Genomic DNA, 17,458 nt, shown 5'->3' with positions numbered 1-17,458 from the left:
CTGTGGGTGGCTTTGACAAACGCATAACTACTCTATCTCTCCCCGTCACTCTGGTAGAAGGAAGACAGAGTAAGCAAACCCTGGTGAGAGGGAGTACCCCGAGAGGTAGTCAGGAAAGTTTGAGGGAGTTGGGAAGGGTTTAATCTGTGTGTGCATATCCATCTAAATATTCAGCAGTCATTATTTTTGACGGGTCACGGATACTACTAGTATATTCATATTTATCCTGGATATCATACAAACATACTGCTCTCTCTCGCTCTAGTCTTCCGGAGATTATTTTTCGCTCTTCCCCGAGGCGAACTTATCCCGTTTCAAACAAGTTCCAAGAATGAAATATTTCCTCAAGCAGAAAATGGACACCACAAGGAGATGCTCTCGTCGTGTTCTTGGCAAGTTTACCCCCCCCCCCCCCCCCCCCCCCCCAAAAAAAAAGTCTTTTGATGAGCATTTGCTCAAGACACCAAATGGTTATTCTTGTTTTTTTCTTACTTTTCACTTTCCATTTGCGAAAAGATACTTGGAATATACTTCATTTCTTTCTTCTTTGGAATTCTTGAAATACCTTAGAGGGTTTAAAGTTTGGCTGGGACAGATTTTGTTTATGCTTCAGAGGAAAATTACTTGTGATAGTATTGTGTTAAATATAAAGAGAATATTCTTTTCTATTGCTTATGTTAATTAATATAGGTGTTAATATCATTGGGGTATGTAGATAAGTTGAAATACTTCGATATTTCTGTATAATTTCACATACAAACACAAATACACACATGCTGGTAAAGAGACTGATGTCTCGCCAGATAAATCCTGAACTGCAGATTAGCAGTTAGGTTCCGACTTCTTTTGTGGCTTGTGGTGCCATGGTTGGAATCGACCTGGCCTTTCATTAGAAGGGACTAGGGTTCGATCCCAAGTATGAGGTAGAAATTTATTTCTATTTGAGCACGATATTGTGTTGATATATATATATATATATATATATATATATATATATATATATATATATCATCAAGGTGAGTGGGATTGACAAACGTATAACTACTCAGTCTCTCCCCGTTGCTCGGGTAGAGGGAAGAGAAGCCATACCCCGGTGAGAGGGGATACCCCAAGAGATATTAGGAAAGGGTGATTGGGTGGGAAGGGTTTAATCTGTGTGTACATATCTTACTAAATATTTAACCGTCCTTTTTGATGGGTCACATATACTAGTCTATTCATATACTGTATACCTTGGACACGTCCATCATACAAATATACTGCTCTTTCTCGCTCTAGTCTTCCGGAGATTATTTTTAGCTCTTCCCAGAAGCGAACTTATCCCGTTTCAAACAAGTTCCAAGAATGAAATATTTCCTCAAGCAGAAAATGGACACCACAAGGAGATACTCTCGTCATGCTCTTGACAAGTCTTTTGATGAGCATTTGCTCAAGACACCAAACGTTTATTCTTATTTTTTTCTTACTTCTTTTCTCTTTCCATTTGCGAAAAGAAACTTGGAATATACTTCATTTCTTTCTTCTTTGGAATTCTTGAAATACTTTAGAGGATTTAAAGTTTTGCTGGGACAGATTTTGTTTATGCTTCAGAGGAATATTACTTGTGATAGTATTAAGTTAAATATAAAGAGAATATTCTTTTCTATTGCACGTGATAATTAATATAGTTGTTAATATTACTGGGGTGTGTAGATAAGCTAAAAAACCTTGACATTTCTGAATAATTTACACACAAACACTCACATATGTGTTTGTATGTCTATATAACATATATATATATATATATATATATATATATATATATATATATATATATATATATATATATATATATATGTGTGTGTGTGTGTGTGTATATATACACACACACATATATATATATATATATATATATATATATATATATATATATATATATATATGTATGTATATATGTATATATATACACACATATATATATGTATGTATATTTATACTTTCAAATCAAACATTTACACATTTTCTTTCTTCATGCTTCCAGATTTTTTTAAATATTGATGTTAACAGAATGAGAAGGTAAACGCAATTTCATAGCGTAGAAGCGTCAAAGTAAAGATCATTTAAAAATAAAGAAACGAAGAATTGGGCTACTCTGGATTAACCATTAAGATAAACTTAATGGAGCTTCATAAATAATATCAAATATAAGTATTTGATCTGTTTTGGATAATTTGATGAATAACAAGAGACTTATCTTTGTTCTTAATATTTGACCTTCCTATTTTAGAATAGTAATTGTTTCTGAATGTTGAGTATTAACGAGAACTATCGGGTATAAAAATGGCGAGTTTCAATCTTAATCACAAAATGAAAAATACATAGAAATATAATAAACACGTTAGAATATTCAATCTATGTGAAATATATAATATTCCTTGATTTCCTTATCGCCGAAAAGAAACCAAAATTGAAATCAATTCAACTATTATAGTCACCAATCTTATTACCATAAAAAATACAATTGCGAAAGGCAAGTATTCGCTCTAATTTCTTAGTATATCATGACTTTAATGATGGTGAGGTGGTCGTGAGGTGCTAACTATGTGGAACCCTCTCTCTTACAAGGCAGTGAATGTATACACAACGACTTTACTCTTGCCTGCCAAGAGCCATTACCATGATCCGCCCAGGCACCATTTTCGAACCTTATTACCTCCAGTGGACGTGATATCTCACGTTAATATACTCATTAATCAAGATCTCAGCCATCCTTCCTACAATTTCTGCGTATCACTGCATAGCGCGAGATGAATTATTCGAGAATTGGAGACCAAGGAAGAGTTTGTGAAACTCGTGCGTCTATTATTATTATTATTATTATTATTATTATTATTATCATTATTATTATTATTATTATTATTATTATTATTATTATTACTAGCTAAGCTACAACCCTAGTTGAAAAACAGGATGCTATAAGGCCAAGGGCTCCACCAGGGAAAAATATTCCAGTGAGGAATGGAAAAAAAGAAATAAATAAACTATATGAGAAGCAATGAACAATTGAAATAAAATATTTGAAGAACAGCAACAACATTAAAACAGATCTTTCATATACAAACTATAAAAAGACTTGTGTCAGCCTGTCCGTTATACAAACCGATTCAAATACCCGATCAGGAAGATCATTAGACTACTTTTATATATCTATATCTATATATATATATATATATATATATATATATATATATATATATATATATATATATGTGTGTGTGTGTGTGTGTGTGTGTGTATACTGCATATATACATACTAATACACACACACACACACACACACATATATATATATATATATATATATATATATATATATATATATCATGATCATCATCAACCGTTGTTAGCACAATTATCGAATGTTGATACATAGAGATTTGCAGTCTTTATATAATTTTTAGCGAAACATCATAATGACTCATAAACACTTGTAACTAATGGGTATGAACACGCAAACAGCTCACAACAGCACGTAAAATCTCCCTCAAATAGTAATATTCCTCAATATCTCGCATTAATATGTAATAAACTTGTGAAATGACATATGCCGCTTGTGGTTTCCGTGACAAGTTGTTACAAATAGTGGAATTTGGCCAAAATTAAATCGCAACAAGTCTTAATAATCCGTAATAGCTCATAACAACCAATGAATCTAATAATAATAATAATAATAATAATTCGTCGTAAAATTTGCGAAATCGTAATGATCCGTGAATGTTTGCGGTCACTAAGGGCTCGTGTAAAAAATCCACATATATATAAAGTGGGCTTAAATTCTCCTTGTCCCATAAAAAATCTAGGCTAGACTTATGCGCCTAAATGCTGTAAGCATAGGTATTTTACTTTATAGTGATAGGCCTAGACGCAACAGAGTTAACAAACCATAGTAGAAAGTTTAAAATAGGCTTGAGCAAAATAACTTTCATGAAAATTATATCAATCATCAAGCAATAGTGCTGTATTTCGTGCTTGAGAAAATTTAGCAAAGGTATTGCTAAATATTAATGCCTACATGACATGAGTCATGGTATGACAATGAAACAATCTCCAATAGATTTGATAGATTTGAGAACAAAGTCCACAAAAGGATATTAGGAGTTGAATGGCAGGACACGATTAGAAATGAAACTATAAGAGAGATTACTCGAGTGCCATATGTGGATGAGATCATGATGAGGGGTAGTTGGAAATGGTTTGGGCATGCTCTTCGCACTCCCCAAGAGAGATTAGTTTACCAAACGTTCAGCTGAGCTCCACAAGGCACTAGAAGAGTTTGAAGACCTAAGCCTTCATGACTGAGGACTATGAAGCGCGAAGTAGGAGATGATGAATGATGAAGTATTGAATTAAAGCTCAAGATAGAGACGACTGGTGAAATCAAACCGAGGCCCTTTGCCAATAGTCGTAGAAGGAAATAATGATAACAATTGTGTCAATATAGACTAGTTTTGAGTCATGGAATTGAAAATCATTACTATAGTAAGTGATTTTCAGCATTGTTTAGCCTCATTTCATGTAAACGAAATGCGACCAGGATGAAATAATATATTACTTAAGTAAGAAGAAGAAGAAGAAGAAGAAGAAGAAGAAGAAGAAGAAGAGAGAGAGAGAGAGAGAGAGAGAGAGAGAGAGAGAGAGAGAGAGAGAGAGAGATTTTGTCGTGAGTTCTACTAAACTTAATAAAGACCTAGGCCTATATCGATTTAAAATTCTATAAATGACTACCAGGAATAATGAAGGGCTTTGGCCATATTACCAGGCCCACTTACTGTAATGAATTTACTATAGCTAGATACATCTGCGGGATTTGCTCTCCTAAATGATTATCTAAAAACAGCTTTTTTAGCAGCCAAGTTCAGGGATGGCCTTTTAATGTAGGGGCACGGATTAACAAAAATGCACAGAGAGAGAGAGAGAGAGAGAGAGAGAGAGAGAGAGAGAGAGAGAGAGAGAGAGAGAGAGAGAGAGAGAACCATGTCAGATTTTCCTTGCCCCATATAAAAATCTAGGCTAGACCTATGCGCCTATTGATAACCGCGGGCCATCCGGGTAACTGAGCAGTCACGTGACTTCCCGCACTTGGCGCAGTGAAAACAAACCACACTTTAACGTGGTGCTGCATGAACGGTCGTCTGTTAAAGCTAAATTATTCGCCATTATGCCTTCATCATGTGATATTTTCAACTGCAAGAATCACAATATGATGCAAGGAAAGATGTTGCATTTTTACAAGTTCCCCAGTCGTAGCAGAAGCCCGGATAGGAGGGATAAGTGGCTTGCAGCATGCCAGCAAATGAATCCAAATGGACACAAATGGTCCCCACTAAAGAGTCGGGTTATTTGTAGTGAACACTTTATCTCAGGTATTCATGAAATTTAACATATTTTAATAAAATTTAACATTCTGGTGGTTGGTGTTCCAACAGTATGTCTATTGGTGTTCATTATGAATTTATATTAAATTGCCAAAATACAGGTAAACCCAACATGACTGAGAAAGAACACCCAGACTACATTCCATGCATACTGCCTTTCAATAAAGACAGCTATGCCAAAGCCAAACGACAACTTGAGAGGTATGAGCGAAATGACAAGAGAAGGCGATGGGTTTATGAGGCCAGCAGTAATACACCTCACACTTGTGTGCTGTAAACAGTTCAAAATAATTATTGTTTATCATCATTTTTAACTTGCAAGTGTCGCTAGAAGTTAGAACAAGTTGTATTTTATATCTTATTACTCACCTGAAGCATTTAACTTCATATTGTAACGTGTTTTAGCAGCTCCATCCAAAGAATTAACGTAATCGTAAGCCATTGCTCTGGTTTGTTTTCACTTCGCTTGATTCCCGCGCTAGCGGTTACGTCATCGATGACGTCAGCCCGCGGTTATGAATATGCTCTAAGCGGCTCTAGGACCATTGTCACTGGGAACATTGCCACTGGGAATATTGCCATATTGCCCATGAGGGGACATTGTCACTGGGTACATTCCCCATGTGGGAACATTGCCTTTTTTTCTCTAAGATAATTAGCTACTTTACATTTAACTTATTTTTTTTTATTCAGAAGATAATTAACTAGTTTACTTGTTAAAGTTTCCGTGATTAGGAGTTAGTAATCTTTTAATGTGCCATTTGGAGAATGGAAACTAAACATTTATTTGACTTTTACGGAGATTACACCAATATATAAGAAAGAAAAGCATTTTGTTGATATATCCACAAACCTAACCTAACAAAAATTTATTTTTAATATCTTTTATTTTTATATGGGCAATGTACCCATCGGCAGTGTTCCCACATGGGCAATATTCCCAGTGGCAATATTACCACATGGGCAATGTACCCAGTGACAATATTCCCACATGGGTAATGTACCCAGTGGCAATGTTCCAACATGGGCTAAATTCCCCGTAGCAATGTTCCGCGTACGGCTGTAAGCCTAGGTATTTTAGTTTATAGCAATAGGCCTAGTATTATAACAATTATCAATTAGCAAAAGTGTTGCATAGACATAGGCTTAAAAAATAGAAATTATAAAAAAGAAGGCATACAAAGATCTGCATTATAAGCTTTATAAACATACCCTATAAATAGAATAATCAAAACTGTTGTATTCATTCAGCTGATAATAAACTAAACCATTTTCATTTGAGAATTATTGGATTGGGTCTACAGCCAACTGAAATACTCTTCTATTGATAAAGCAAATAAACAATATTTACCTTGAGTTAAATCCTTTCTATACATATGTAGAGTAGGCGCAGCAGTACATTTCAATTTTCATGCATTTTGGGATGATAATCTTAAGTACATTTCAAAGGATTTTTCCAAAATCACGATAAAATCATCTTTCCATTTGCACAGATTAACCAAAGTTTTTCAAAGAGATGGATCCTTTGGAAATACGTAAAATGAAATGCTTTCTTCTTGGCGATCTCCATCGTGATTATTGCAACTAAACACAGCACATATACCACCATCTTTGTTGTCTCTTATCAGCTGATTGAAATGATAAGATATAAGGGATCGACGAATTCCCTCCAAAACAGTATGAGCCAACGAACCGAACATCCTGTCACTTACTCAGTGTGGTCCCGAGTGACGTCACTGCGCGGGAAAACACAAAACTCGTTCTTCTTCTTCCACCTTACTTACTTACTTTACTTTGATGGCTGTTTTTCTTTTCCCATACAGCAGGGGAACCCCGCTCTCTGTAGGATCTCCACTGTCGTTTTACCTCGTACGTTCAGAGTATTTAACGTTTCATATTGCGTATTGTTCATTTACTGATAAATACTCACTGCTGTATGACTGTTGAAATAAGAAAGTCTTCAGTTGCCTATTAAAAGCCTTAATGTCTTGCACTGTATCGGCCGGCTACTCGTACCTTCCAAAGTTAATCGAATTTGCATTCTAAATTACCCATCAACATGCTTTCCTTCAAAGCCCCCTTATACCTGATAACGAAAAACTTTTCAACAGAGAGAGAGAGAGAGAGAGAGAGAGAGCGCGCAAGTGTATTCACCCCCATAAACGCACAATTTCAACGGACAGACCGACTGAGGAAACCAGATTTAACCGGTTTCTTCAGGTCTGTTTCAACGTGTAAGGTGGTATTTCGAACTGAAGGCAGTCTGAATAGAATGTCAAAAATCTGTTGTTGTTATTATTATTATTATTATTATTATTATTATTATTTGCTAAGCTACAACCGTAGTTGGAATAGCAGGATACTATAAGCCCAGGGAAAATAGCTACGTGAGGAAAGGGAACAAGGAAAAATAAAATATTTTAAGAACAGTAACAACATTAAAATAAATATATCCTATATAAACTTTAAAGTCTTTCAAGAAGAGTTGGAAGACCCAGGCCTACATGACTATGACTATGGAGCGAGAAGTAGGAGATGATGAATAAGAGAAATATTGAATTAATAGGTCAAGATAGAGACGACTGGCGAAATCTAACCGAGGACCTTTACGTCAATAGGCGTAGGAGGAGATGATGATAAAACTATAAAAAACTTTAACAAACAAAAGGAAGAGAAATTAGATAGAATAGTGCCTGAGTGTACCCTCAAGCAAGAGAACTCTAACCCAAGACAGTGGAACTTTGGAAGACCATGGTACAGAGGCTATAGCACTGCCCAAGACTCACCGAGGCGTATCACCAACCGTCGTAGTCTTCGACATGGCAGCCCTCCATTTCTGATGCAATCTATCGCGTCTCGAGAGGATAATCTGTTTTGTTCTGCATTTATCGTTATTTACATGGTATATTTACCGATCTGTTTCGAAAATGAAATATTAATGATCATTCTAACCTATACAAAAAAGCGATGCGTATTTTGAAATATACTGTACAATGTTTCTTTAAATCAGGATGGAAGCGGTAAACGCATAGGACTAAAGTGAACAACGATAAGCACATAAACGTTATCAGAGAAAGTAAATCCTAGATTTTTCTTTCAAGACGTTTCAACATTATAATGTACATATTTTGTGGCCTTTCCATCACAAATGAAAAACAAGCAGATTAAATTAAAGAAATTGACGTATTTTTGAGATACATTGACAAAATTGGAATAGACACATCCCTGCCATTTTGATATTGTTTTAACGTTTATTGCTGTTTAAGTACAATATATATATATATATATATATATATATATATATATATATATATATATATATATATATATATATATATGTATATATATGTGTGTGTGTGTGTGTATGAAATAAATAAAGTGATTTGACCGAATTTTACCTTCATTTCAACCGCAAACAAACAAACAACCAGTTCGACTAACTTTAAGTAGCCGAACTGGTTGTTGTTATTACGACAGAAATGAAGGTGAAAACCGATTAATCACGTTATTTTCTACAGGAAAACATATAATTTTTGTTAAAATGTTCAAATATAATGCAGGGGCGTAGGAGCAGGGAGGGGGGGGGGCTATAGCCCCCTTACTTTTTTGCTGAAAATATGCTTTTAAACATTAAGATTTACATTTTGTAAATGCATTTCATCTCTGGCAACAGCTCTTGTACAGCCTCACCCTCCCACCCCACTCCCGCCACTTAAGTATCATGTTAGTACCCAGCATCATAGTTTCACAGTCCCTCGTCACTCGCTTAGTTTTAGAGAGAGCAGCCCCAATATTGGTAATCAAGCCACTTAAAATGTTTGACCCCCAGTGCATACCGTGCAAACTTATGTTAATCTATCCATCATTAGGCTACCAAACACTATTATAGTAACAAACTACATTATTGATACGCAGTAATAAATTGAAAACATGACACACGCGAACACATGTAGTTGACAAATATCACACAAATAAACATATGCATGAATGTGTATATATATATATATATATATATATATATATATATATATATATATATATATATATATAGGCCTATATATATATATTTATATATATATATATATATATATATATATATATATATATATATATAGGCCTATATATATATATATATATATATATATATATATATAATTTCTTCATAATTCTTTTTAAATATGTATACCTTTATATAATTTCAGAGCTTACGAAGTATTAATTATACATTATTCATACACTTTTAATATGTATATTATCTGGTCTCAGGCATGACTTTCCAATATGTATGTTTATATTATAAATATGCTTGTTCTTAATTTTGCTTACTTACAATTCTATATATATATATATATATATATATATATATATATATATATATATATATATATATATATATATATAACATATAACTAAATTCAGTTATTTTAATATATGTTGTACAACACAACAGCAATATTGGAAAGCAAGTTGAAATTTGTTGTAGAACGATTTGATTTACCTAATGTTTTTATTTATCTAGATTCACGAAGTAAACAAATGAAAGAATCAAATTTACTGTATTCTCTTCTCACAAGGTCTGATGCTTCATGTTATTATTCATTGAGTAATATGAATGGCTTTGTTATAGTTTTGACATCGTCATATTTACGTTCACTGTGATTGTGTTGACCACTTTGAGTCATCAACATTTGTCAAAACATAATGATGTTTTATCCATTGTACCAAACAGGTTATGAAAATAAACTTACCGAAATGAAACAATGTATCAACCATTGTTTGTATAAAGTATACAATTAGTTGGTGAGAATAAAATTTATCATGTGCCGTGTTTGACGATACGCAATCTTATTTCATAAAACTGCTATTTTTTATATAAAGACTACCTTTCACATATAAATTTCACCCTATTATGATCAATTTTAGATATACACTAATCATACATTGATTCTCAAGACACATTAGAGTGTTTCTGACTCTTGTCATTGATATTGACTTAAAACAGTACATGATGGCAAATATATCAAATTTGTTGCGGAATATTACGTAGCCCGCAGTGAAACAATGGAAAATATTTTGACGTAATATTACGTTGCCCGCAGCGAATCAGTTAACTACAAATATAATTTATCACCACAGTTAATCACCACTGAGCAAGTGTGTATTATGCGGACAAGGAGTTAGAGAAAACACTGACAAGTGTGGCAACTTTTTATGGTGATGACATTGATGTTGACCGTCTGCGAAAACAGCTCTCTTTTCTCTCACAGCATTGTTCTTTTGAAATAAGACAGGCAAAGCCACGAGAAATAGTTGAGTTTATTAAAGGCCTTGGTGACCATATATTGTCTCTTCTTACTGAAGTGACTAAGGTTGTTAAACTGTTGCTTGTTATGCCAGCATCAAACGCACAGAGCGAACGCGCTTTTTGTGCCATGCAAAGAGTGGAAACGTACCTTCGGAGTACAATGACTCAGAAAAGATTGAATCATTGCATCATACTTCATTGTCATTCGGAAAAAACCGATAGCCTTGACTTGATCGATATTGCGAATGAGTTTGTAGCAAAGAATCAACATCGTCAGTATATTTTTGGTAAATTCACCAAGTAGGCCTATCGGTATATATATATATATATATATATATATAGATGATATATATATATATATATATATATATATATATATATATATATATGCCTATTGGTATTTTATGATTGTTATTGTGTAAAAAATGGAATTGGTCACATAAAAATCTTCCAAAAATATGATTTTGTTTTTGATACAATATGCTGTCAGATGCTAGGAAATCGCATCTGAGGGTGTTTCATCATAAAAAAATTTCTGGGGGAGGAACACCCCCCCCCCCCCCCATACCTTCGCGCCTGCGGCTCCGCCTTCAATGTTATTTCGAACTTTAGCCCCCCCCCCTAAACAGGAAAACTCTCCTACGCCCCTGTAATGTCTCCTGTTATATATTTTCTGTTAAAATGTTTAAATATAATGACTTGTTCAAATTCCGTGTCACTTCACTCAAGAACGTATGTACTGCGAACGCTAACATTAGCAATGTTGCGCAACGTTACCAACGTTACGATGCCATTGCTAACGTTAACAATGCTACGATAGTATTAGCATGTGTATTTTAAAGCATTTTTCCATATACCCCTTACACAATATATAAATAGATACAAAAGGATACGGAACCTAATCTAACCTAGAAGTTCCCAGGCTTGCCACTAGCAGGGGGCAAGCCACCGGACCCCCTTCCCAGGTCACAAACTTGTACTGGCAAGAGGTAATGTTGAGCTGCGCACTCTAAAAACATTAGAATTAAAGAAATGAGTAAGTTACATTTATGACCCGGACGTCGAAACTTGTGGGTCGGGTCACAGAGGTGTTGAGACTGTAACGTTCTAACTCTTATGCGTGGGACGTGTGTGTGTTATATATATATATATATATATATATATATATATATATATATATATATATATATATATATATTTAGATATATATATTTAGATATATATATATATATATATATATATAATATATGTGTGTATGTGTTATATATATATATATATATATATATATATATATATATATATATATATATATATATGAGAGAGAGAGAGAGAGAGAGAGAGAGAGAGAGAGAGAGAGAGAGAGAGTCTTACTCCCCATCATCACTCATGATATGAGGTTCATGCGTCATTTTTTTTTTCACAAAAGTTTTTCATTTCTGCCGCAGATTCCATTCTCTCTCTTTTCTCTCTCTTCACTATGACGGAATATATTTTTCCCCTCTTTCATTGTTGTGCTATTTCTGACTTTGAAATCTTTGCTGTTAGTTTTAGGGAGGCAAGAGAGTTTCTATGATTGTAATGTACCTCTCTTCTTTGCTGTAAAAATAATAAAAATCTTTCGGGGTTATTTAATTTGACTTTAATTATTTTTCGGTTTCGTTTATGAATTTAGAGGTCATAAATGATTACATAATTTATTATAGGGTAAAACTAGTTTGGAGCAATGAGGACTTCCAAAATGATTTTTTGTTCCGATTTCGTTTATAAGTTTAGTTTGAGAGATCAAACATGATTTAATAATTCATACTGGAGTAAAACAAGTTTGGAATGATTAGGAATTCCAAAACGATTTTGATTAGAAATTGTAGCCTTTAGTTTTAGCAATATCTAAAGTAGTATTGTTAGTATTTCCCTCAGAAGATTTTAGACCAGTATCCTCAAGAAGTACTGACATTATCGAATTGAATTATACCAGCTAACATTCTTCTTTTCCACTTTGATTATCTATTTTAGGTAAAAATATTCATGTTAAGGAGGTCTCCATTTTTTTATTTCATATTATCATTAGCGTTCTTTTCGAAGTATGATGGCTGTTTTTTATCAGGCATGATACATAATGCTACAAAAAAAAAAAAATAGCACCGAAAAATTGCACTCGTGGTTTTTCTATTGTCATTTAAGATCAGGGTTATGTTGTATTTCCATCCTTCTCAAGGGAATTTGGGATCTAACTATCTGGTAAGGATTATATTGTATTCCTATCCTTCTCAAGGGAATTTGGGATCTAATAATCTGGTAAGGATTATATTGTATTCCTATCCTTCTCAAGGGAATTTGGGATCTAATAATCTGGTAAGGATTATATTGTATTCCTATCCTTCTCAAGGGAATTTGGGATCTAATAATCTGGTAAGGATTATATCGTATTCCTATCCGTCTCAAGGGAATTTGGGATCTAATAATCTGGTAAGGATTATATCGTATTCCTATCCTTCTCAAGGGAATTTGGGATCGAATAATCTGGTAAGGATTATATCGTATTCCTATCCTTCTCAAGGGAATTTGGGATCTAATAATCTGGTAAGGATTATATCGTATTCCTATCCTTCTTCTCAAGGGAATTTGGGATCTGGGATCTAACAATCTGGTAACGCTAACTCGAGTCTGTCCCCATTTGTAAGATAAGCATATGTTGAATATGTTGCCGTCAAGCTTAAACTATCATTTAATTGGGCATGTTTTCCTTATTTATTGATGCACAGTTAAGGTAAGTTATATATTGACTTCATATATGGCCGACTTGCAAAATGTGTACTTTAAAAGGCCGAGATTATACATTGAAATAGGGCCTAATACATGCTTAGGCTACTTTGAGAGGCATTAACTTACTAACGCAAGTGCAAACTCTTACCTCTAAGACTGACAAAAATCACATTAAATGCCAAAAAAACAGATTACCACCTATGACCATCTATATAGTGAGAAAATGTGACTTAACAACACTGTTAAAAATTGGCCTTAAGAAAACGGTAAAAGTCTGGCAATATTTATTACAGGATTATTAAAGTTTTAAAAACGGTTATATAGTGTGATATTACGGTAACACACTCGTAAATATTACTAAAGTTAAAATTACGGTTGCCTGTATTTACTGAAATACGGTTGAGAACAGTATTTCTTGCGGAGAATTGGATTTTTTTCTTTTTAAACCACCCACCAATCCTTTTCCTAACTAGTTTAGTCTGAGGCATAGGTCCTATTTCGGATGCATGTCTTTCACATACTCTTGCTATATTTGCAATAATATATACATGATTTACACAGCCTAACTAACTTTTGCAAGTGAACATGAGTATTTAATAGAATATAGGTAGTTTAAGGATCACTGCGATTTAGTATATGGAAAATCACTTTAATAGAAAAAGTTACTTTTCTTGGTAGGATTTACAGTTTTCCCTTTAAGGTCTCTGATGATCACCAACCTGTTTCACTTAAGTCGTTAAGAAAATTCTTCAATCTTACCTTCAAACTATCTTTTAATTTTGAGATTTCATTATACTAATATACTAAAACTCTCATAGCCTAAAGACTTACTGGCCACAATTTTTACTTTATATAATACTTCAAGAGCAATGCAATATCTAGCTATACAGTTTAACATTGCCATTTAGCAATGACTAATCTAAATGGCAATTATATTACCCTGCAAAATTATGCTTTTATGAGATACAGTCCCTAGACAAAACCCATCTGAAATAAACTATTCCTGTACCGGCCAGAAGCCTTAACGGTTATTACAGAAAGGGAAGTCTGAAGTCTAACCAGTCTCTGAAACAAGTCAAGGGTTAACCAATCTCTAAACAAGTCAAGGGTTAACCAATCTCTAAACAAGTCAAGGGTTAACCAATCTCTAAACAAGTCAAGGGTTAACCAATCTCTAAACAAGTCAAGGGTTAACCAATCTCTAAACAAGTCAACGGTTAACCAATCTCTAAACAAGTCAAGGGTTAACCAATCTCTCATGACCAGTGGACAAAGTGGGTTACAGCGAACACCAATAGTACAAAACCTTCAATTGTCGGTAATGTTTGTTTATTACCTTAGTTCATTGCTTGTCTTTTCTAAAATATTTTCATTATTACCGCTTCTAAAATTGATGTAAATCTGACTTTTTAAAATTTTAATTTATATATTTGAGCTCCTTTAATTTTAAAATCTGTAAAATTTACTTCCAAGTTTCATATTTCTGCTTTGAAAACCTCACATTCTAAACCTTTATAATTATTGAACCCCTGGTTAACACTTGGCTAATAAGGAGTCACTTCAAATAACCCTTACAAGTAAAGTCCCAGTGAACAACCTTGTTTGCATTAGTTAGATCTCATGCCCATTTAAAGTCTTCAATCGGTATTCCTTATTCCAAAGTTCATTCACTTAATAATCCAGAGTAATCACTAAATAATCCAAATATTTATGAAGAACAAACTAAATTTAATTTTTTAACTGAACTTATAACCTTTGACCAACAATTGCATATTGCATTCATTTTTAAACATTTCATTAGTTGACTAAATTAGTAGCACCGCTGAGTAAAGCTAGTAATTTATTTTTAGAGATAATACAATTAAACATTTAAAGACTTCATTCGGTATGCCTTATTCAAAAAGCTTATTCACTTTTACAGATTTTTATGAAAAACAACACCTATTGAATTTTTAACCTGAATTTAAACAAAATTTTTAGAGATGATACAATTAAACCTTTACAAAAGAAACTATTATAAAACGTTCAAACATCTTTATAACTTTCACACCAGAATTAAGTTGACTGAACATGTTCCAATCTACTGGAAATTTTCATATGAATCTTTAAATCTAAAATGAAAGTAAAATCTAAAATGAAAGGCTAAGAAAATTTTTTTTTAACAGCTAACCAAACAGGATTTTATCTTGTTGAATTAAAAAAAATTAGGTAAAATTCTATTAATGAGTTTCAAAAAATACTAGCGTAAGTCAAACTTAACAGAAAAAGTCTAATAGTACAAAGCAGATTATAAAAGTTTCAGTACCTTCTATCCAAAAATATTCTATAGATCTTGTCAGGTTCTTCAGTAAAAATTCAAAAGCGATCTTGCCAAGCTGTCCAATAATCTAAAACCAGCGATCTTGCCAAGCTGTCCAATAATCTAAAGCCAGACAAAGTTTGTCAGATCTCCAGTAACAACAAATGCCATCTTGTCAGGATCTCATTAACAAACTTCAACCAAGGCGGATCTTGTTATCTCCAGATATATCTTCAACCAAAGCGATCTTAGTCAGCGATCTTAGTCTGAGCGATGGATTTCCAGTATTGACCATCTTCCAACCAAGTCATACCATCATTTGTATTAAGTGGAGTAATATATTCATCTAATTTAGTATAGATCATTTTACCCTGAAGTCGCGCCATTTAATCTGAAAAGTGTCAATAATCAGAGAAAAGAACTTTAGCCCATAATATTAAACTAGTAACAATATAACTTTACAGTTTCGTAAAACAAGGCCTATAACCATATTTTATGTTTAAAATTTGTATATCTTAAGATGAGGAATTAAATCATTAAAACATTTATCAGACTTAAAAATGAGCTGCAGAACCTAATATAAAGGACAAAATAACAAAAGAACACTAGCCGAAATTACACTAAAGGGTTTAAAATAAAGCCTCCCTATATTGCACGGTAGACAAGGTCTACCGTGCAATATAGGGAACGTTCTCCCACAATTGGGGGCTCAGCCCCCAATCGGGGAGGACTGGCTTGCTAAGAATATAACTTCAAAAGTGAAATATAAAGTAATGCTCACCTTTCAATTCAGATTGAAAAATACTTACCATTTTACAGCGTTGTCACCAGTCGAAGCCTATTTAGACAAGAGTCTGAACGCACGGATAATTCAAGAAACTAGATCTAATCTAGTAAAGTTAACGTCTAGATAATGAGACTAAACTAACAGGCAATCAAGGGATCCTAGTTTTCATACCTGAAAGTACAAATAATAAGTTGAAATATTGGTATTTAAGATACATTGTGTTGAAACATTGGTATTTAAGATACATTGTGTTAAAATATTGGTATTTAAAGTAAATTGTGCACAGATAAACTGGTATGTCATAACGGACAAAAAAATTAAAAAGAAATAACTTGAAAGGCATGGTAGGAGATGGGTATTTGAAATGCAATGTACAAATAGTAACCAATATATTAGCATACCTCAAATAACCACCATACCTCATCTAAGTATGAAAAACTTTAACAATTGAAAATAAACTTAACGCAGTTCTCTACCTACCACAAATTAACCGCACTTTGAGATATCTTCTTTTTCGGACACCACCAACCACCAAACTGATCGGGGAAACGGCAAGACAGCCTGAGAAAGCTTCGCCATGCCAAACCAAGGACTCTGAACAGAGAGGTAGTAACTATAACTCGCTTTGTCCATTTCTTAAAAGGCAACTTTACGGCAGACGAGAATAAAAGATATCATTATTTATTACAGAATCATCGACTGCCTTCTTAAAAATATGCGTTTGCTTTTGCCGATAGTTCAAATATCGGTAGAACTTCAAAAGCTCAAACTTGCAGCAAATGTTTGTTTGTTAAACAGGCTGACATCAGTCTTTTTATACATCTGTTTTCATGTCACTATTTTTTTTTTTAATATTTTATTGTAATTGTTCATATCGTTTATTTATTTCA

At 33.4% G+C, this 17,458-nt stretch overlaps 1 long non-coding RNA gene across 1 annotated transcript in view; it reads right to left on the bottom strand.

Moving 5' to 3' along the window:
- The window catches only part of LOC137616231 (uncharacterized), a 210,162-nt gene extending 193,004 nt beyond the window's left edge, over positions 1 to 17,158 (bottom strand). Inside the window, exon 1 of the long non-coding RNA XR_011039355.1 lies at positions 17,049 to 17,158. This is a non-coding gene — a long non-coding RNA (uncharacterized lncRNA). The remainder of the gene's footprint in view (positions 1 to 17,048) is intronic.
- Positions 17,159 to 17,458: the final 300 nt, after the last annotated feature.

This window comes from Palaemon carinicauda, chromosome 22 (assembly GCF_036898095.1).
Source record: "Palaemon carinicauda isolate YSFRI2023 chromosome 22, ASM3689809v2, whole genome shotgun sequence".
NCBI classification, from domain to species: Eukaryota; Metazoa; Arthropoda; class Malacostraca; order Decapoda; family Palaemonidae; genus Palaemon; species Palaemon carinicauda.
This window is presented reverse-complemented; position numbering and strand designations above follow the sequence as displayed.